The 23,032-nt window shown below is 40.8% G+C and overlaps 1 protein-coding gene across 4 annotated transcripts in view; it reads right to left on the bottom strand.

The window, feature by feature from the left end:
- The window catches only part of EPS8 (epidermal growth factor receptor pathway substrate 8), a 126,794-nt gene that overhangs the window by 85,523 nt on the left and 18,239 nt on the right, over window positions 1-23,032 (bottom strand). For all 4 annotated transcript variants that reach the window (XM_038153412.1, XM_038153413.1, XM_038153411.1 and 1 more), the window contains exon 2: window positions 9,168-9,307. The gene's annotated coding sequence lies outside the window, so the exon portion shown is untranslated. The remainder of the gene's footprint in view (window positions 1-9,167; window positions 9,308-23,032) is intronic.

The following is a 23,032-nucleotide window of genomic DNA, read 5'->3' on the forward strand; positions in this document are numbered from 1 at the left end:
TGAGCATTCCCAGAGAGGAAGGATGAAATATGAGTTTCCTCAAGCTAGGAGGAGTTCATAAGCTCTTGGAGGTCTATTTCACACCCAAGACAGCTCAGCTGCCTTAGAAGGCATAAAATCAGCAGGATGGCTTCTGTGGCAGTGTTGGAAACAAAAAGGTTTTAATAGAAGGCAAAATAACAAACTCTTTACAGAGAAAAACCCAGCCAGGTGCAAGAGGTCCTTGCCCCTGGTAAAACACCTCACAAAAGCCATTAGTTTCTTTGTTCACTTCTTTTTCTAATAAATTGCTTAGGCAGGACTTTTTGGCTCCTGTCCAATTAGCTGTCCTTAACTTTGAGGTGAAGTCCCCCAAGTCCTGTGAGATGCCTTTTCACCTAATTGAGGAGAGAAACTCCTGGGCTTCCTTCCTTTTTAAGGGGACAAAGGATGGTTTTGTCACTCCATCAACAAGGGGCACGTTGCTATACCAGGACAGGTTTGTCCATGGCTTTGCAGAGCTCTGTGGCTCCACACACTTCACCAGTGCACAGCTGAGGTTGGATGGTGAGGGACTGAATGCTTGCTCTGCATCTGCAGCTCATTTACAGATGCTGCATGGTTATAATCCAGAGTCCCAAGTGGGTGCTCAAATGAGTGCCAGGTCTTAATAACTGTATTTTGACACTCTTCAGTATTTTAAAGGAAGATAACAAGATACTGTTAAGCAGCAGCATTCCCCTGCTAAGTTCCCTCATTAAACACGTGCAAGAAAAACAATGTACTCCACAGGAAAAAAAAGTTTTCAAAGAGTTTTATTGAAAAGTTAAAAAAAGTTTTGAAAAGTTTTTAAAAGCTTTATTGACTCCTTCTGTAGCCATGCTTTCTTAATACAAGCCAACATCAATCAATCAATCAATCTCTTCACTCTAAGTGCAATTTTCACCTCTCCATGTGGAACACGTTAATGAGTTTCCACTTTTAAAAAATCATCTCTATTTACCAGGTCCACAGAATTAACAGGCTTCATTCTTGCTTTCTCTGTGTTAAAGAAAAGCTAAGAGTTCTTCTCTTACCATAGGATAACAGACACAAAATACGAGCTCACAAAGCCAGCGTGGGTGTTCTGGTTTGGTGTATGACTTTTTTTTTTTTTTTTTATCCTCTCTGTGTTTCTGCCAGCACTGACTTTAGTGTTAATTGAAAAGTGCTGGCTCGGCCCTGCACCAGGAATGCAGCAGCAGCGCAGCTGCAGGGCTTGCAAAAAAGTGAGATGGAGAAACTTATTGCAGGGAAACACGGGTGGGCTTTCCCCCGTGCACCAGGTCTGCTGCAGGGGACAGGAGATGTGATCCCAGCCAAGGGTGGGCTCTGCAGCTCTGGAGACCATGGCAGAGCCAAGAAATAAAATATGGCCCTCCTGCAACTTCAATACAAGTTCCACAGTGGCAAAGGAAGCTCTGCTCTGCTCCTCCAAGAGAAGATGCCTGTCTCAAAGTGAAGGGATGTAATGAAGATTGTATTTGTGGGTGAATAAGCTTCTGGTAACAAGGAATGCTTTTCCCTGGAGCTGTACGCACAGCCCAGCATGAACACAGTCCTCACCACAAAGGTCTTGGTGAGGAGCAAACTGGGAGAAGGAAACCAAGAGAGGTTACCCCTGGATAAGATCAACATATTTCAGGCTATGAATCAGCTGGCTCCCATATCCAGTGTGTCATTTACAGAGAATATTACAGACTGGAGATTTCACTTAAAATTATGAGAGCAATTATTGCAATCAGGAAACAACCATTTGTTGGGCTGAAATGGTGCCTTAAATGCAGTTTGCTAAACAGCTTCAGGAGATACATTTTGCTCATTTCTACTCATTGTAAATGAGTATAAAAAATGATGCATGCATACTGAGGGGAAAAAAACAAACAAACAAACAAAAAAGCAGCGTGGTCTCCTTTTGCTGATTTTAATAAAACACCTCTTCAGCTCATCCTCTGAAGAAAAACTCTACCACTAAAGAATTTAAAGAACTAGTGATGAGGTCAGAGGGTCAGGATTAAAAACCAAGCAGCAACCACCACACACGAGTTCTACAAAGCTTACTGCAAGTCAGCTCCTAATTTCAGTCTACATCTGAACAACTCTCTGCATGTCAGTGCAGGAGTGCTGCTTGAAACCACTTTGCTCTCATCTCAGCAGGTTAAATCACAGCTCTGCAGATGAGGCCACAGGGGTATCCCAGAGCCCATCCAAGCACTCTTCACTGAGATTTGTCCTTTTCTCTTTGGCAAGCAGCACCCAGACACTGCTCTGGTGCAGTCAGGTCTCCTGACAATGTGGAACTCCACACTTTAAAGAGCCCACTGACAGATGGATTCAATTTAATGTATGAGTATGAACAGCTGCTCCTGATCACCAGCTTGTACAGCACACTCATTCATCACAAAATATTTCAAAAGGCTGAGCTGAAATGGAACAAATGAATTTGAAGGAGTATGGGAGGTACTGTGCTAGCCTTGGAGAATGTGTCAGATGTAAAAATCACAGCTATGGGGCTGCCATTAATTCATTCCTCTGAATCCTGGCTCTGCTCTGTTAGCAGCATTCTCCAGATTCTCCTAAACCCAGGAGGGCAGCCTGGATAAGGTATTAGAAGGTGTAGTTAAATACTCCTTACTGGAGGTGATTTTAACTAAGTAAGTCACTAAAAGGAGCTGACAGCGTGTTTAAATTGTGCTAGGGACAACTTCAATATGTCAAGCCTCCAACAACTGCTGAAAGAGGAGGTTATTTCACCAAGGTTTTAGCTCAGAAAGAAGATCCATCAGTGGTGCAATGGAAGGACATGGACCTGCCTTTGCCACCTTCATCTTAAACATCGTGAGAGGCCTCACTGCTTTTAAAAAGTTTTCATCTTCCTGCTTAGTCCTTCAGTGCCAAGAACAAGGCACAGCCTGACAAATGAAACCACCCATTTTGAAGGACTGTGAGGAGATGGAGAGCTGACACAGAGCTGAGTAATTCGCCTTTTTTTTTTTTTTTTTAATTTCAGGAATTATGCAGCAAAAATAGACATTTTGAACATCACAGTGTTTGTCATGGCCACTGGATCATCTCTGAGTGACTCAGTTTTTCACAGGGCACTTCCTATGAGCTGTGCACAGGGCAGCTTCACAGATGTTGGGTGATATGCAGGGAGAAAAATTCTCCATGGGTTGCCTCAGGTGGCAATTCATTCTTGCCAATTCCTGCTAGGGTTTTCTAGGAGGGGGAAAAACAAGCTTCCAACACCTTTTTGAAGACAATTCTTATCTAGAAGTGATACTTGCAGCATCTTCAGCCACTTGTATCATCCAAGTGTACTTGTAGTTGTGTGAATTCATGAGGAAAGCATGTAATGTGGATGTAGAATTCCAAATTTCACACACTTTTGTAGCACTATGCAGTTGTTAGGTCAGATTTTTGTGTCTTAGTATGAAAGACACACTTCTGTTTTGAGCTGCAGAGAATTTACAATAATTTGTTGTAATGCTTGTTGATAAATGGGGAGTAAAATGAAACAAAAGTTTCCTCAGTATTGAAAATGCAATTTTTTGCGATGGTAGGGATAAAAAAATAATAAAAGAGAGGACTTTTGGATAATAATATTCCCCTTTTTCCTTCTACAGAGTACCTTTGCCAGTCTCCTGGTCTACCTGCTCTCCTTCCTCAAGGGCAGGCAGGGAGACACAGCTCAGGTGTCACAGGCTTGCACAAATAAGGCACAAAACAAAGCACATCAGCTCCCCTGCCACACAGGGCAACAGAGGCACTGCTTGCCACCACCCAGGCTCCTGCTGCCTGCTGGGAAAGCAACCAGGGGAAGGGATGAGTAGATCTCTGCCGTGTCAATAACCAGCTCTGAGACAGGTTTAGCTTATTTCGGGAGCCCAATTCAGCGCCAGGGTACACGCTCAATGTGGGGGTGAGAAACCCTGGGCTTTGTTTGATCTGCCAGAGCCACACGCCCTCTGCAAAGGTTATTCATCACCACAGCAACCTCCAAACAAAGGTGGGAGCCAAGTCAGGCTGACTGGCTTCACCCAGCCCTGTCCCTGTGATGACAGAGGGCAAAGGTGCTCCCCACCTGCGCCCTGCAGGGGACTTAATTGCTGGAGTTTGTTTTTGTGTCAGTGGATCTCACAATTCCACTTTGAGCATCCCAGCCGGCATGCCCAGAGCAGAGAATGGCCACGCTGATGCATTGAACAATAAAATCCTTCTATAACCCCAGATAAAAGGAGGGAGAAGACCCACAATTCCTTCTTGCCACGCAGTGCCACATTCCGTGACACACCACTGCCACCCCACCCTCTCCACGTGCTCCCCCAGGGACCAGGAATCGCTGCTGTAAAATAAACACCCCACCTAAAGCCAAGAAAACCCCAGTGTGTTTAGCTACCAATCTGTCCTTTCTCTCCCTTCTCCACTTCTTTGCTTCACATCCTCTCTCGCTCCACGGGAGATCAACGATTTTGGATATGCTGCGAAAATCCGACCCAGACAACAAAATAATTGCAAACTCAGCACAAATGAAAAGCAGAGTAGGGTTTCTTTCCCCCTAAATCTGTAAAGAACAAACCCAGTCACTGGAGGAAAGAGATTATGATCATTTCTAAACCTTTCCAACTACCAGCCAGGAGGAAAAAGCACAGTCTGTAATGACAGGCTGTCAACACTCGGCGAGCAGCGTGGCTCTGGTTTGTGACACTGAGCTTTCTCCTGCAGAGCTGGGCACCAGCAGCCCTCACCACATGCAATGACAACCCTGAAGATGCCCAGATTTCTCTACCTGTCCTAAAGCACATCCCCCACCTGAGCAGCCAGGTTGCAGGATTTAAAAACTAGGGTAACCATTTGTTTTGAATAATGGGTTTAAAAAAAAAATCCAATGGTTCTGAGGAATTTTGTTTTTTAAATCAAAGTTACAGGTGATTGGAGCAGATAATAAAATCTCATTATCTCTCATTTACTTCTGTCAAGAAATAGAAGTTATATTTTTGTTGTAGTAAAATCATCAGAAATATCCATCCAGCTTCAGTGGTTTTGGATCTAAGCAAAATTTATGTTAACAAAAGGGTGGTTTGATTTATACCAATGGCTTCAGCTATCATTTTTCTTGAGTTTCAAACCAGTCATTGGCAGCTAAGCATTCATCTTTTGCAGGCTTATGATGGTTTTCAATTCCTGTCAGTGTGTTTCAGCACCCAACCACCCGAGGCGGGAGGTTCATTTACCTGACTCTGCAATATTTCTAACAGCCAATCCCTTCAGTGATTTGGTACCTCAGGGGACCCTACAGGAAAGATGAGGACAGACTTTTTATCAGGGCCCACTGCAACACGACAAGAAGAGATAATGGTGCTAAAGTAAAGAAAGGTTGAATTAGAATAGATATAAGGGTGTTTTTTACAATGAAGGTGGTAAAAGAGGTTACCCAGAGGGGTGGTGGATGCCCCATCCCTGGAAATATTCATGGCCAGGTTGGATGGGGCTCTGAGAAACCTGGTCTACTTGAACATGTCCCTTCCCATTGCAGGGGGGCTGCACTAGATAGATGGTCTTTAAAGATCCCCCCCAATGTAAAATATGTTATGATTCTATGGTAATACTGTTCTGACACTATAACTAAGAAAAACTAAAATTAATTTAAAAATAAAAAAAAAAAAGAAAAAAAGTGTAAGAAAATTCAGCTTCCAGAAGAAGGTTCAAACTGTAGTTTCAAAAGTCTGCACTGCACTCCCAGGTAGCAAAGAGCAATGGAGCAGAATTGCAAAGTGCAAAGCACCACTCAACCCCAAGGGCAGGACACTCCCCAGACACCCTGCACTTGGAGTTCTGTGCTCTACAGTGCTCTCAGAAATAGGAAAAAAAAAACCAAAAACCAACTGAAACAACAAACTAAAAACCTGCATTTGAGTTCACAGGCATTTCTTAAGTGCAGTCATAGCAGACCCATGGAACTGGATGTGCTCAGAACACTGTGGTCGATGTCACAGCACAATCACCACCTGACCTGATAAGCAGGCACTGGCTTGACTCAGTCTTTATTTGTGAATAAAGTGAATTTTCAAAGCACCTTCCTGATAATCTGCAGCTTCAAAAGGAACCTCTCCACACGGAGATGGTTTCCCACCCCTGTCACAATGGAGCAAAGGTTTCTGCCTTCTCCCCAACGCAGGCATTCCATCCTGTGAGTCAGACTGACACCACAGCCACCACACACAGACATTTGTCCTGGATCGGTGTTCCCCTGACCAAGACACAGATGTGCTTCTGCTGGAATTATCTGGCTTCTAGAAAAATCTGTGGTCTCTGAAATTTAACAATTGAAAATCTTTACAAAAAGAAGTGCACCTACCCAAGTGACAATGATTTCAAATAAAAAACACTGCTTCAATAACTGCCCTGCTTTCTCTATTTCTACACACCCTGAAGATCAACTGCAACAATTTGAAAACCTCTCTCCTCCAAAGCTGCTGCTGTTAGCACTGAGGTTGCTGTATTATTTAAGTGCTGGGGTTCAGAGCTCTCCAGCAGCAGAAAGGAACTGCATCTACCTTCAGTGGCTCCCAAGGCAGCTCCTGCTATGCTTGAGCTGAAGCAGGAAGAGCAGCAGCAAGAAAAAGGAAAGTTAAGGACAGGTATGTTCCAACTTGTTATGAGACAACAGCACCAAATTTGCTTTCCTAAACTTTCCACTAATTAAAGCCTACTTATTTTAGTCTGGCTTAATAGGCTACTGGACCTTGAAATAACGTGCTTGTATTCCTTGCTCTGCCTTTGCCCCCTCCAGCAGAAAGCAGAATTACCCTAATAATTTTTCAGGCCAGAGTGATTTTCCAGCTCTGTTGCTAATCAAGGTAGCATGAGCAGCTCAGGACAGCACTGACCTTCAGGTCTTTGTCCAAATATTCCAGCCAGACTTTTTCACAATATGGCAAGAACCTGAAAATGCCAAGATTTCTCTACCTGTCCTAAAGCACATCCCCCACCTGAGCAGCCAGGTCTCAGGATTTTAAAAACAGGGTAACCATTTGTTTTGAATTACAGGATTAAAAAAAAAAAAAATCAATGGTTCTGAGGAATTTTGGTTTTTTAAATCAAAGTTACAGGTGATTGGAGCAGATAATAAAATCTCATTATCTCTCATTTACTTCTGTCAAGAAATAGGAGTTAAATTTTTGCTGTAGTAAAATCATCAGAAATATCCATCCAGCTTCAGTGGTTTTGGATCTAAGCAAAATTTATGTTAACAAAAGGGTGGTTTGAAAGAGCCAAACAAGTGTCCTGGATGCATTTTACCCTTCCTGCACCCATCCTTACAGGGGGCTGCTCCTGCTGCTCCAGAAGAGACCTTCAGCTAGTTCTGCCTAAAGCACAAAGCCCCTGCTCTGATTTTCATGGGACAGTTCAGCACCTGATGCTGAGCTGTGTCTTGCTGATGCTTTAATGGGATTCTTTCCATGTCTGGTGGGGCTATCTCCCCCCAAATTCCACAGAGATTTTTAAATGATTAGCTACAGCTAAGGGCACATATGTTGTTTTTAATAGAAAACGTGTGTTTTACAGACCAGGCTGCATCTCATCAATGATTCCTTGGTGCCACACTCCCAGGAAAACAGCAGTCAGCCCAGCATGGCAGTCTTAAATAAAGCAGGGGGTTGCAAGGTGTAAGGCAGCTCTGCACACGTTTGCTGTCAAAGAATCACAGCATCTCAGCTGCTGCAAGAAGCAGATTGCCATTGTTTTATCAAGGAAAATCACAGATTGGAAAAACTGACTAGAAACCACCTTCCCCTAAAAAAAAATTAATGGTTAGCTATTGGTTTTTGTAGAGAGGTTATGTCTGGTATTGAGCTGGAAACAGGATCACACCCCAGAGGTCAGGACAAGCTCATTCTTTTCTTTACACAGCATCTCCAAAAGGAAGCTGGGGATGAAGTTTGTCTGCACACAGCCACACAGAGATTTAAACAGGAAAAAAAAAACCCAAATCCATGCACTTACATAAAAGGCTTTGGGCAGTTTCATTTTCTATTCAGCTGGAAAGGGAGTGAACCAGCACGCACACACACATTTTTAATCACCCTCGTGCTGACAGCAGCCACTCACTACTTCTGTTATCACAACCCCACAGCTTGGATTTCCAGGCTACGAAGCACTAAGGAAGAGGGTAAAAAATCTCCTCTGGTTAAAAAAAGCACAGTGATATCATCTAGTATAACACTCAAATGCTACAGAATTGAAATTTGGCCTCACCAGGACATTACTCATTCAGGGGAGGGAGAGGGGAAAATAATCCATAAACATCCAAACAAATAGAAAAGATTTCCTAAGATTAGCTGGTAGCCTGGACCACTCTCATATTCTCTGTGAAAAATGGGTATTTTATGATTGGCTTTTCACAAATATTAAAATGAATATTATATATGTTATGTTAGAAATTTACGCCGTATTAATTTTCTTAAGTAGTGTGTTAAGTATAATTTTAGGTTATAACATAATGTTAAAATAGAAACTGTGTATGTGGGATGTTTTTTTTAAAGAAAGGAATGAGGTACTCACACCAGAGAGCAGCCACAGGACACCTAAATCTTTCAGAGAAAGAGAATTTATTGCTCACTCATCAGAAGAAATTAACTTCTTCCCACTTTGCCCAGCTCTGAAGCCCTGAATCCTCTTAGGATTAAGAGGAAGAAGTTGACACTGACCAGACAGAATCCTTCGTTTGAACGGAATTTATGCATCATGGATGAGGTATATGACTATGCAACAGGCTGTTGTTTTTAAGGGTTAATCCTCTGTTAATGTGGGTCCTTTTTCGGGCTTATTTTGCCTGGAAAAAGGTACCCACGCTGTCTGTAACTCTTTGTTTTTATTGTCTCATATTGTCCTAATCCAAATTGTCCAAATTTTTATTACTCTAATTACATTACTATTTTTATAACCATTTTATTACTATTAAACTTTGAAAATTTTAAAAACAAGTGATTGGCCTTTTTCACATTCTCTAAGCCCATCAGTCACACTCTGGGAAAAAAAAACCAAGGCAGGCCAGTCTGTGCATCCAGAACTAAGAGTTTGCCACAGATGCCGGTGGTTAAAGAGACAGAGAGGAAAGAGAGAAGCTGTGCTTGTGTGCAACTCACCAGGGATCACTTGTGCAAATTCCACGTGCCTGGGCTTAGAACTTCAGCCTGGGGAGATGCTGTCCCTGCTACTGCTTAATTCAGCTGGCTGGCATCTCTCCAGAGGCACTCAGAAGGCTGCTGCCCAACAGCACAAATCACTGAAAACCAGAAAAGAAACAGGTTCAGCTTGGCAATTCCGCTGCACATTACACAATGAGTTCAGCTCGCTAATCCCTGACTTCTTAAAATGTGATTTCTCTCAGTGCATGACAGGGAGAAAGAGAGTTCTGGTTAGAGTTCATCCTCTACTGTCAGTGTGAGTTTCCTAAATACCGGGAGTGCCAAAAAGAACTCTGTACAGCTAACAGGAACCTCATGGTCAGGATAACTGAACAGCCACCACCGTAAACCCTTCACATTTTGTTACCATTCAATTTTGAGTCTGACATTCAAGACACTCATCCTGTTTTGTTTCATGTCTTTATTCATACCCAACACTTCATTCTAACTTAGTTGTAGTAGGAGTCACTCCCAGCTTCATAACTGCACTATTCCAGGCACTGACCAGTTCTTCAACTTTTAGCAAATCTGACCAATTTACAGCAGAATTTTCTCATGAATTCCTCTCTTTAGGCCTTCATTTTGGCATTACCCCAGTCCTGTGGCTTCCACGAGAGGTTCTGTTTCCTCTCCCTTACAAGGCCATTTACAATAAATCCAATTAAAATTAATTAAAGCATGCAGATCAATTGGATATAGCAACAGAACTAGGAAGAAGCAGAAGAAGCAGCACCAAGTCAACTCATTGACAGGACAAGTGACAATAGGTCAATGCAGTCAATCTGAATTGATCCAGTGGTTGCACAATAATGTGAAAATGAAGTCGTATATTGTGCTGGTTTCTGTACTAAACCTCATCAATCTGCTTACTGATACGACCAGATTCTCCTGGTGGCTTATCTGTTAATCACCTATTTCTGTTGAAAATGTAAAATTTTAATATTTGGAGGGGAGATAAACAAATAATGGGGGTTTTTTTCTGACCAGGAAACCTTCACAGAGGAAAGGACAACACATGGGCACAACACCTTAAAGCAGCACAGGTGGCTTTCCATTCATGAGCCTCAGCTTTTCCCAGCCCAGTGACCTCAGGCAAGACTGTCCAGCTTTCCATGATCATTTTATTCCCTTCAAAACATGGATAAAGTGAAAGGAGGAAAAAAAAGAAGGAAGGAGGAAAAAAAGGAGGAGGAGGAAAAAAAAGGAGGAGGAGAAAAAAAAAAGGAGGAGGAGAAAAAAAAGGAGGAGGAGAAAAAAAAAGGAGTAAGGAAAAACAGAGGAGAAAAAAAGGAGACAGAGAAAAAACGAGATGGAAAAAAAGGAGGAGAAAAAAAGGAGGAGGGAAAAAAAAGGAGGAAGGAAAAAAAAGGAGGAGGAGGGAAAAAAGGAGGAGGAGGGAAAAAAGGAGGAGGAAAAAAAAGGAGGGAGAAAAAAAAGGAGGAGGAGGGAAAAAAGGAGGAGGAAAAAAAGAGAAGGAGCTACTGGAGCAGCAGAGGGAGATAATGATGATGAGGGGTCTGGAGTGCCTCTCTCAAGAGGAGACTGTGGTAGCTGGGCTTGGTTAGTCCAGGGAAGAGAAGAGTGAGAGAGAATCTCATCAATACATATAAACATCTCAAAGGGGTGCCAAGAGAGATGCCAGGCTCTTCTCTGTGGTGCCCAGTGGCAGGAGAAGGAGCAGTGGCCATAAACTAAAACTCAGTAAGTTCCACCATAACATAAAGAAGAACTTCAACATAAGGAAGAACTTTACACTGGAACAGCTGCCCAGGGAGGTTGTGGCATCTCCCTTTTCTGGAGATGCCACAACCCACCTGTTCTGGGGTAACCTGCTCTAGGTGACCCCTGCCTTGGCAAGGGGGTTGGATGAGATGATCTCCAGAGGTCCCTTCCAACTTTAACTAAAGATTGTGTGTGATTCTGTAAGAATTAAAAAAAAAAAGGACAGACCACACCGCTTTCCTTTCCAATAGTGACTTAAAATCTCAGTAGCTTCTTAAATAGAAATGAGTTCTTTGTAGAATGGAAGACTAAAGAATTCTGCTAAGAAAAGGAAGCAGCAAACAGTAGCACACTCATTGTTTCCAGGCTCCTTATCTCTGAAATTTTGTTACAGGTTTTGGGATTCTCATCTGAAAGCCAATGTGAAACAGAAAAGGAAAAAACGGATTTCACTGGTGAGTTTCTGAGCTCCTCCTTGCTGATGGGATCCCTCTGTTTGCTGCCCTGGACATGAGCACAGTTAATGAATAATGACCGTGCAAACAAAATATCAGACAATGATGGGAGGGGGAGGGAAGGGTGAAATGATTGTGTGGGAGGCTCAGATTGGATTTGGCAACAATTAGAAAAATTGAGGCCTTTTTAATTATAGGAAAAGGCTTTGCTAGAAAGATAAGAGAGACATGACATTCAAAAAACTTTAGTCTTTGGATTTACATGCATGGAAATTGAAAGTTCAAAAGGCTGGGGCCTTTCATTGTGTTTTCCTTTGATGTTAAAAAACATTGCTCCCAAAACTTACATCCAAATGTGTGTATAAACCTTCAGCTCAATTCCAAGCTGTTACAGGACAGATTTGATTTGCTTTTATCACTCTCTAGGAATATTATTTACTACATGTAGGACTGCCTCCTACAAGGTACAGGATATCTTTTTTTTCCCTTCCAACAAGAACCCAAGCCAGTAGATGTTACAGACTCTTGAAGAATCAGTCAAATAATTTATTAACATCACTTGAGATGTCAATAACTCCTCTAACTGCTTCCACCAAATATATTATCAAAAGAGGGCACCAGAGATTGCTCCTGTTTGACTGAGGTTGCACGGTGCACATTTCCTTCTCTGCTGTTACTCCCAGTTCTGGCAGCTCTTGCCAGATTCTCACGAGTGAGAAATGCCTGCTACAAGCACATGAAATGCATTATCCCAGCACTCCCTCAGTAGCACAGAGTACCTTAATGATATAATGACAAAAAACCTTATAATGATATCCTTTAAAAAGTTAAAAGGGAAAAGGACGTTTCTCCACAAAACTCACACAACTTTTGCAATTCCTCAATTGCAAAAGAAATAAAAAACTCTTGCAATTTTACTCTGTTCCTCTACAGCTCCTTTTCCTTAATATCATGTTTACATGATCATTTCTAAAATGAGATATAACCACTTCTAAATAAGTGCTATTACCTAAAACACATTTACTGTCCCAAAATTTATAATCACCGTTCCATTATTCAGTATCTTTCATCAGTAGATCTCAAACAGTGTTTAGAAGATTTCATTGTGTTAAACTACCAACTACCACTGCAGGTGTGACTTCCAAAGTGAAAGCACAATTACACAGGGCAGGATTTACCCAGGAAATATGGACTGTGATGCATTAATCTTGCAAAATAACAGAGAGATAATTGAAAGTAAGGTATCTACAAAGAATAGTGCGTGTGCCAAAAGACTGTTTGTATTGGTTTTACAGAGAGTGGACAGAATGCTCTTTCCCAAAGAACCACAAAACAAACTTCCTGAACCAATGGGAGTTTTCTTTTTGCTTGCATTTAATCCAAGTAAATGTGGCTCAGCCAAACTAATAAGAAGGAGGGAAAAAAAAAAAAAAAAAGAATCAATTAGTTTGGCATAACCTTGTCTTGCAAAAGTTCAGTCACACGCTTCAAAGTGAGGGGAAGTGGTCACCTGAACAGATCTAGAGCCACTGCTTCTCTAGGAAATTAGAAATAACTGTAGGGAAGGGGCCTTTTGGACTATTTTTTAAAACATTTCTTCCACAGCATTATAAGCAGCTGTAATTAACTAATTAACTCTCTCCCTTTTTGGTTTTTTTCTGTTTTCAATGTGAGTCTCTTGATGCACACCAGCAGGGTTTGAGGGTGTGGAAAAGAGAGGCAGTGTGTGGAGATGGCAATGCAGCACACAGGGAAAAAACTTGAAATCATCACACACCAGTTTATTTAACATCATATTTTGTTCCTAAATCAGCCATTTATGTAATCTAGAAATAAAACCAAACAAAAAAAACCCCAAACAAAACAAACGAACAAACAAAAAATCCCCTAACAAAATCCAAAACCAACAAAAAACCTCCTCCAAGTTCAGTTTTTACCTCTTTTGGCCTTTCAGGAGCTGACGGGTTAGTGCAGAGGGAAAAGACTCTTGGCAAGGCAAAGATAAAAGCATTACTGGTAAGGTCAAAGCAGACAACATATCCTTTAGTGTGATGCATTTGTAATCCCTGTTTTAGAAGTACTGATGAATTTAAAATTAAAATAGATAACATTCCCTCTACCCTATGGGGAGAGACTGAAAACCCCCAAAAAACATCTCCATGTCTCACCCTGCGGCAGGTCTGCTTACAGGTACATTTGTGAAAGTTCCTTGACTAACAAAAATGCTCATTTCACCAAATACACAATGTAAGACTGCTCCCAGCATCTCTGGAAGTAGAGTTTTTTCCCAATGGAAAAAACTGTTTGCCACAGGTGCTCAGAGCAGTAGAAACTAGGCTGTGAAAAGTAACTCTGCTTGTGCTTCTAGCTGACCTTTTTTGTTCAATTTTAATTCAATTTTTCTCAGTTTGTTAATTCAGTTTTTTGCAATTTTAATTCAGTTTTTTTTTTCAATTTTAATTCACTTTTTTTTAATGAGTTTTTTCCCATCCTGTCACTGGCTTAGAAGGGGAGGCTGCTTGCCACAGGTGCTCAGAGCAGCAGAAACTAGGCTGTGAAAAGTAACTCTGCTTGTGCTTCTAGCTGACCTTTTTTGTTCAATTTTCCTGTTCAGCAAAGGGAGAAAAAAAAAAAAACAAAAAAAAAACCAAAAAACACATGACATTCCACAGAAACAGTAAAACAGAGAACATAGACAGGCTAGCATAAAACAACATCCATCCTTGGCATACCTCAGCACTAGAGATTACCAAAATGTCCACTGTGCTCAGTAGCAAAGCGAGTGAATTTCCCAGCTGCCTGCTATCGAGTCCTTCCTTTGCTGGCCCTCTTGTAAAATGAGAGCTGAAATAATCCAGACAACTGTCCTGCTGCAGCCTGAAAAGTCAGGCTTCTCTTACTTTTTCAGAAGGGCAAAGCCCACCGTAAAAAAACACCCAAATATTCACGTGAAGATTTAACAAATCAAGAAGCTTGCTTAAAAAACACGCTCCTCTTGCCTTGTGTAAATTTATTATAGCTCATTTGTTGTGTGAGGCTTCTCAAGATGTGGAAGAAGGGAGCCAGAAAACAGGAATCCCTTTAAAAGAAGGGTGGGGAAGCAGCACAAAGGAACAGTGAGTAACTCCACGGTTAAGGAACTCAGGGCCAGAAGGTGAATGACAGAACATTTGGATCAGACTGGTATAAATTTAATGCTGTGCACAGATTAGGAACCTGGCCCTTCCAGCACTGGAGAACTGTATCATCAGGAAGATCTTGAATTTTCTCTGTTTATTAAGGAAAGCACAAGTACAGGCAGCTCTTTGAAATCCCTTCCTCAAAGGAAAGCAGAAGGGTTTTCACATCAATACACCTACAGACATCCACCACATTACAGCCACTGTGGTCATAAAAGTTATTTTAAGCATGGTCTGTAGTAATAAATTAGTTTTAGTGCCAATAATTTTCTCTTTGTAGCTGAGGATGAGGAGTTTCCCCATCATGATGTAATCAGAAATGACTTTGAAGCTGTATCAAAATTTGGATTCATTAAATTTTTATCCCAAGAGAAGACAGAGCACACCATGGCCACGGCCTCTGAAACACCTAAAAACTTCTACCAACCTCTTAATTATTTTTCCTATACTGCTGCACTTCAAATCAATTTGATTTTTTGCAGACAATTTTATAGACAATTGTAAAACCAGATAAGTCTTCAGCAGTTCGTGCTATCCTTTACCTGGGAATCACAAAACAGCCACAGTATTGAGACATCTGGATGCCAGAATTTTCAGCCCTTCTCTTCATTTCCTCAAATGTCATTTCTTCCCTTTGCCCTTCTCCCAGTTAGAATCCCTGACTAGCCCATCCAGCCCCCTGGGATCAAAGCACTGCACTCCTGGTGATGTTTTCAGTCCTCTTCTGACATTGCCCATCAAAGTCAGAAGTCTTCTGCTCTGACTCAAAGCAATCAGCAACTGCCACCTTTTTTCTTCTGCTCCATGTTCTACTGACCACGGCCCTTGAACCACAGAATCACAGAATTTCTAGGTTGGAAGAGACCTTTAAGATCATCGAGTCCAACCCATGTTCTAACACCTCAACTAGATCATGGCACCAAGTGCCACATCCAGGGATGGTGACTCCACCACCTCCCTGGGCAGATGGTTCCAGTATTTGACCCACCCCTCATTATTGACCTCTACTTCACAAATTAATGGTTTATTATAATGCAATGAGGCACGTTAAATCACATGACAAGTTAAATCTACCTTTAGAAAAAATCAATGCAACTGTGAAAAGCAAGGTTTGGGACAGCCTTTATGAGTCTACTAATGTATGTGGGGGGAAAAGGGGGAAAAGAAAAAGAGAACAAACCTGTTTTCAAGCCAACTATCAGGTCTAGCAAAAAAAGTGAGGTGTTATTTTGAAGAATCAAGAATCTAATAGTGTACAACAAGGACAAGGTGGCAGTTTTCTTAAGAGTGCTCTGTTCCTTCTAAAGAATCTGCAATTCTCCCAGTAGAGCATAACTTCTAATTCCTATTGCAATGGGGAAAAAAATCCCATTAAAGGTGGTAGTGATAAGAACTGTAAAAATGTGGTTTATTGTTTCAATGTGGGGTTTTGGGGGGGAGGGAGGGTTGGGGGTTTTTTGGTTGTTTCTTTTTTTTTTTTCATTTGGTTGGTTGGGTTTTAAAAAATAGGCAATCCACCCTGGAGCAGGACTCTGGCCAGGACAGAACTCAGGACAGTCTGAAAGGCAAGGATTTCTGGAGACCTTGGCCTAGAAATTCTCCTCAGATCTACATGAGGAAAACAAGCATGACAGCCCCTTTGCTGTAGGACAAGGTCCCTCCCTCAGTTTCCTGTAGGTGATGAAAGGTACCAACAATGGCCAAGTAACTCATCAGGAACCCTGCGAAGGTCAGCTACAAAATAAAACTCCTTTAATCAAGTCTGAGCCAGGAGTCAGCTTTCTAAAAGGTTCCACTTCATAAAAAGAAAAAACAGAAGAATGCCAAAAAGCACCACTTACCTCTATATAAAGGTTTTCTTGTTAATGTTGCTTTTATTGAGGTCTATTAAAAAGCAATGCTTTCAGTAATGTCTCACAGTAATGCTCCTCTAAAAGTTAAGGGTGCATAAAAAGGAAATCCTCATGCTTAAATGCCTTCCAACTTTTCTAATTATCTCTCTTCCTCTGTTTTATAATTTTGGAACAAGGGTGTTTGCCCTTGATCTGATCCCAGATTCTCTTTGACTGCCTTGTATCATCTCATTTCTGCTTTTACTGCCTCGCTGTCCCCATCATGTTTTCTGGGAAAAATCCCTTCGCCAGGATTTCTTCTCCTGGGAAGCTGAGAAGCCTCAGAGAAAAATGAAAACACTATTGTCTCATTTGCTTCTCCTGTGTTTTGGAATGTGGTTTGTAGATTGTTTGTCCAACAGGTGGTTGTTTGATTGGCTTCATGCAAATTGTTTTGATTTGATGACCAATCACAGTCCAACTGTGTTGAGGCTCTGGGGAGTTTTTCATTATGTTTTCATATTCATATATTTTCATTCATGAGTTTTTCTATTAGTATCTTGTTAAGCCTTCTGTCTGTACCTTTCTCTATCCTTCAGTATAGTTTTAGCATAGCATTCTTTAATATAATACAGATCATAAAACAATAAATTAGCCTTCTAAGAGCACGGAGTCAGAGTCATCATTTCCTCCCTTAGACAGGGGACCCCGAAATTACCACACCTTCCTAACAAGGAGCTGGTTCTGCAACAGGGCAGATATAAGAACAGAAGTTAATTAGTATTCATTGTGGGCCAAGAAGAGGATTTACACCACAAACTAAAGAGCCCAATCCTGAGCTAACAGATTATACAGAAAAACAAACACAAAATTGCTCAGCCTCCCTGCAAACTGGAAAAAAAAACCCCCAAAAAACCCCACCGTTGTTACAGGGATACTTTTTCTCTGCTCTGTATTGACCATTGTGCACCTCTCTCATATTTCCACACTATTTTTGCCTGGCAATTATGATCAAAACAGAGTAACTCTAAATTAATGCTGCTAGACAACAAAGTGAGGACATTAAAAATCTTCATGGCCAAAAGGGACTTTTCTGCATCCCATCCAGATAGGAAAAAAAAAAACAAACTTTAAATTTCCCAAGAATGCCTACAATTTTGTCTTGCTACTATCAACAAAGTATTTCAATTGTGTTTGGTTTTGTTCACTGCATAGAGTCATTACCAATGCTGAACAGACTCAAACATAAAATCCCTCTGAACAAACAATTCCTAATCCAATGTTTCATCACTTTAATCATACCACCAGAATTTTTCTGGGGAAAATAAATAAAATCAGAAATCTGCTCTCGTTTAAAACAACATTCATTACATTGTTATTTTATGCATTCAAAGCTACTTTCAGACTTGCAATTCTGGCCATAAAAAATCAATTCATGGTGATGAATGAAAAGAAAAACTTCAAACTGGTAAGCAAATTAAAGAAAAATGTGAATGAAACACTGTTCCTTGCAGGCTGAAAGAGGCTATTCCACATCTTTGCCTGGAGGAATAAACTTGGGGCCAAATCACAAAACTTAAGAGGTTATAATGGAAAAGCAAAATACATCTCACTCATGTGTATTATGAGGCTTAGGAAAAAAATGGAGAAAAATTGAAAATGGGGACAATCTTTTCAAGCCTAATGAAGAAAGCAACAGTTCCCAGCCTAGCTGTAAGTTGACCTTTCCCAATTGTTTGCAGGAGATGGGATGAGGTGAGAAACTCTAGAAGTGCCTCCAGTCTGTCAGGTAACCCATGCATTATTTACATTGCCCAAGCAGGGTCATTTGTCTTGAACTTCAAAACAATTTGTGCACCCTTATTAGAGTTTAATAATAAATCCACTGTTTCCCCTCTGTTGGCTAGGGTGAAATAAAGAATTATTTATTAAATTTACTAAATAATTAAATAAAGAATTATTTAATAAATTTATTAAGTTTATTAAATAATTCAATTATTTATTAAAGTTATTCTTTATTTTAAATTATTATATTATTACATAATTTTTTTTTCTAAAATAAAGGGAGGATGTACAAAACAGACACATAGGAAAAAGAAGACAAGAGAAAATATGTATAATCAAAATCATACTCCAGAGGAAATATTTTCACTTCCCAGGAGGCTCACAACACTGCTGTCAGTGTCTTGCCATGCCAAAAACACCCCCAAACATAAACCAGATACTTCATGTTGCCCACCTAGGGCATAAATGTATAAAATATATCAATTATGTCAGTGGATTACACCAAGAACATCCTGTGCTAAACTTCCTGCAAGCTTCTAGGAGCTGTTTTAAAACAAGGTGGATGAAAAAACAGGCCAAAGGAAGTAGGAAATGACAGCTCTTAACATGAATGTTTCTGGAAGACCTAAGCCAATTCTGTCTTTCAGAGCCCTAAGCCACTGAAAACAAATAAAATGGGGGAAAAAAAATTCTGGTGATGCCTATGTGTACACAAATTTTGTTATGAAACAAGAGATAGGAAGGAGCACTAAATACACTCTTCAGAATAAGAAATGGAGAGATGTTTTGTTGCTTTACAACAGGGTGATATTAGCCAGATAAAGAGAAATTAAAAAAAAAAACCCTTTATGTTGGATTTAAATCAAAAGGAAAATTTTCCTCAGAAACAAGAAATAGACCTCCAGATGCAAAACTGACATCTGTTTTATCAAAATGCAGACATCCTCAGGAGATTAAGTAATTCTGCATGGTCTCACACATCTAAGGATTCCTAGAGCAGGATTTGAATGGAAGATTTAACTCAACTTGAGCACACAAGCATGAGTGGCTTCCACCTTTATCACTTTCAGCTTTTTCTCTTTTGAGTATACGGAAACATCCAGCATAGAAATTTTGTTTCTAGTCTTAATATTATTATTAAAGTCACAAATTTAATCAAAATAATTTTACAGGCTTAGCATGACAAGCCAGGCTTTATCAAAAGAGCTCTCAACCTATTGGTCTGAAAAACAATCTTCCCATGAAGACAAAAGCACAGCAGTCACCTTATTACTGAAGGTCTAACTCCAGTCTAAAAATGAGTAAGCTAAAATGTATTTACTGGAATTTAATTTAAAATGTATTTACATTTTAATCAGAAAAAGTAACAGTCTGCTTGTCTAGTGACTCTTTCAAGCTTTAAACTCTACAACATTTTTCCCCCCTCCTATCACAGCCTGAAATTTAATTAAGATTAATTTGATCTACTGGTCCTCTAGGAATTGGACAAACATAATTAATACATTAGGCTGAAAATTCAAACTTTTATTAATGAGCTCAAGGCAACTCCACAGGGACCCTCGAGTCTTTTAAAAAGTTAATCCTCATGTAAGTGCTGTGTCTTCAAACACTGGGCTTTTCAGTGACAACGTGCAGAACTCTTTCCCTGCCCAAAGGAAAACAAAGATGTGGTAATTCCCCACAAAGAGCTAACAGAATAATAGCTGGACATATAGTGAAAAGGTTCTTTGTCTTGAAAGGCATAAATGCATCTCCCTGCATAAGAGATGGCTGTGCTAACTGGAGCACTGCTTATTCTGTTACACTAAATATTGCCTCAGGACCTCAACCAAGCATGACATGGCAAGGCTCTGTGCCCATTTATGAAGTTCCTTCAGAAGAGTGACACCCAGGCCAGCACCTCAAAGTTCCAACTCTCTCCTTGCAGGAAATTAATGTGCGCGCGGGATGACTTCGAGTGCAGCTGCAGAGCAAAGCTACAGAACTCAGTTTGTGCCTGTCACCTTCTGCTGGAGACTGAGGCAGCCCTTCCCTGAGAGAGGAAAGATTCACTTACAATGCCAAAACTTGTCTGTGGTAGCTGCAAGTTTTATCATCTATATTATCCATCAATGAACTCAGTAAATATTTGCTTAGCAGTGATGCTGGGCCAGCGGCTTCACAAGATCCCCCTGAGCGACCCTCGTGAGAGCAGGGAGATGAACACCCTCCCCAGCCTGCAGAACAAACAACACTGGAGCAAATTCCCTCGGGAAAATTAGGCAGGAAGATGAGGTATTTATAGAAAGGGGAGTTAAAGTCACTTGGTTCCCTTTTTTTTTTTTTTTTTTTTCAGCCACTCATGATTTATACTGATCCTGGCAATCATGGGATGGCTGCAGAAGGGATGAAGAAAGAAAGTTCGCCCCACAGTGCTGTCAACATGAAACTGGGGATGTAAATACCTCCTCCTGCAGTGAGGTATTTCATATATATATATATATATATATATGTATATATATATCCCAGAATGCTACAGATTTTCGTGGAACTGCCAGAAATGAAGGCTGCGTGCAGCGGGCAAAACCAAACACAGTGGGCACAGACAGATTAGAAACAGAAATATCTATTACCAAACTGCAAAACTGCTGCAGTAACAGGAAAATGAGAATATTATGTTTCGTGTTTCTGAGAGAAGTAAAAATGTTTTGCATACACGGCTTACTGGGAGACATAACAATTCACAGAATTAAAAACATGACATATTTTTCAGCCCAATTCTTATCTAGGTACTTAAAGTGTATTTTTTGGGGGGCTGCTACCACTCCATGCTGATACAACAAAGAGCCTGTCAGTCCTGTAAATCATATCTTTAAGTTGCAGTGAGACATGATTATGTGTTATTCAGGTTACATGTGCATTCTTCTTGACAGCATGAAAGCTGGCAGTCCTCTAACCAGGCAAGAAAATAATTATTTCCTCATATATCAATGCTTAGACTGCTCCTAAACCCCTAACTTCAGCTTGGCATATTGGGTTGTTTTTTTTTTTTTCAGAAATCTTCAAATCCTTTCAATTTGACATCTTCCATTACTATTTTCACAGTGAATTTCCTAGCAAAACCAGTGCTGAAAATTATATTCCTCCTCTGTCACAACCTAAAGGAGAACTTTTTACTCCAGCTGAGTACTTCCCAGGACAAGCACTGGGACACATGAGCAGATACAGGAGCTCTCTGGTTAGCTTGTGCCCCACAAGAAAGAAAATATTGATATTGAAGTGTTTTTACTTCTTTTTCCACACATTTCACTGCATTGTTCCAGCTTAAGAAAAACAGGACAAGGAAGGAGTTTGGGCAAATGTTTCCCACTGAATTTGCAGGAGGGAAGGCAAATTAAATTCAATTAAATATCTGTGGCCTTGCACAGTTATCCCCAGCCAGTGTCCTGGGGGTATAAACTATACCTGTCCTACCAAACGGGGTGGTTATTTGCATTCCAGCCAGGACTGAGATGCAAAGCATCAACAGCAGATTTCTAATTATAGCTATGTAAAATATCACCCTGCTCCCAACTATCCAACATCAGGAAAGAGAAGAATTAAAAAAAAAAAAAAAAGAGAACTGTTGTCATGCATAACAGCTCTCTCCTCCACCTCCACCTCTAGGAAAGGCAGAAAATTGACTACAAGCTTTTTTTTAAAATACTTTACACTTGCCTCCTCTTCAGGGAGATTTACAGAGGAAACAAATTACCTAGGGCTTGCAAACTGGTAAGAGAGCTGCTCTGCAAAAATGTCTCAGCATAAAGGTTCAGGTCACCACCTTAAATTTCTTTGTATCTCCAGCCTTCGGCGAGTTCAACTTGTTTATCAAAACTGGCTCAAAAAAACCCCCACCAAACCCACAACAAAACAAACCAAAAATAACCCATAAAATCTATAGAGGAATATTCTCCAAGGGCAAAGAAGAATTGGCAGGATTAGTTGAGGACCAGATTCTCTCTTGTGCTTCTTGGGGAGGGAGGGAGGAAGAATCCTCAACTCACAAATATCCTGGCAAATGGAAGATTTGGAGTTTTCTACCTCCTGAACCAGGAAAATGGGCTTCTGCTTGTCTAAGAGGCAAGGAAACACCAGCATGAGCAGGGCCCAAAGAAAGATCCATCTTTATTTTTTACCCCAAAGGCACCAGAGCCATCACTCAATGATGAGATGTGGGCGACAGGAAGCCAACGGCTGGAACTGAGTAAGTAGCAAAAAAAAAGGTACCAAAAATACCAAAAAGCCTACAAAAGCTGAATGTAGCAAGCTAGCAGGATTTGACCATGGTGAGAAAGACCCTTTGAAGATTTTTTTGGCAGTCAGTCCAAGCACATCTCAACAACACATGCACACAAAACCAGGGGGTTCCACCCCTCCCAGCCCCTCTTCTCTCTCACCCAAATGAACTCCAGAACATGAGACCTGCTGCTGTCCACAAACAGCTCACAGATGGTGCTAAAGCTTCAGCCAGATCGAACAGAAACCCAAACATAATTCAATCCAGCTGCAAGCTCAGGGAGGCACTCAGCCTGTGCTCTGCTCCACTGAGTGTGTGGGGGCACCAACAGGGTTGGCTCAGTGTCCTACCACAGAATGAGTGGTAAAAAACATCACCCAAAGTAAGGGAGAATATCTTACACAGAAGGAGAAAGAGAGGAGCCAGCACATTCTTGGGTGTGGGAGATGCTGGCTTCCTAAAAAGTCCCTTTGGATTAGAGTGTGGCACAAAAAAAAAAAAAAAAAAGAAAAAAAGGCCTATCAATCAAAGAGGAGGGTGTAATTCTCACTATATCATGTAAAAAATATTTACACAATGGTTCCTTACATTT

The sequence above is a fragment of the Motacilla alba genome, chromosome 1A (assembly GCF_015832195.1).
Source record: "Motacilla alba alba isolate MOTALB_02 chromosome 1A, Motacilla_alba_V1.0_pri, whole genome shotgun sequence".
In the NCBI taxonomy this organism is placed as follows: domain Eukaryota; kingdom Metazoa; phylum Chordata; class Aves; order Passeriformes; family Motacillidae; genus Motacilla; species Motacilla alba.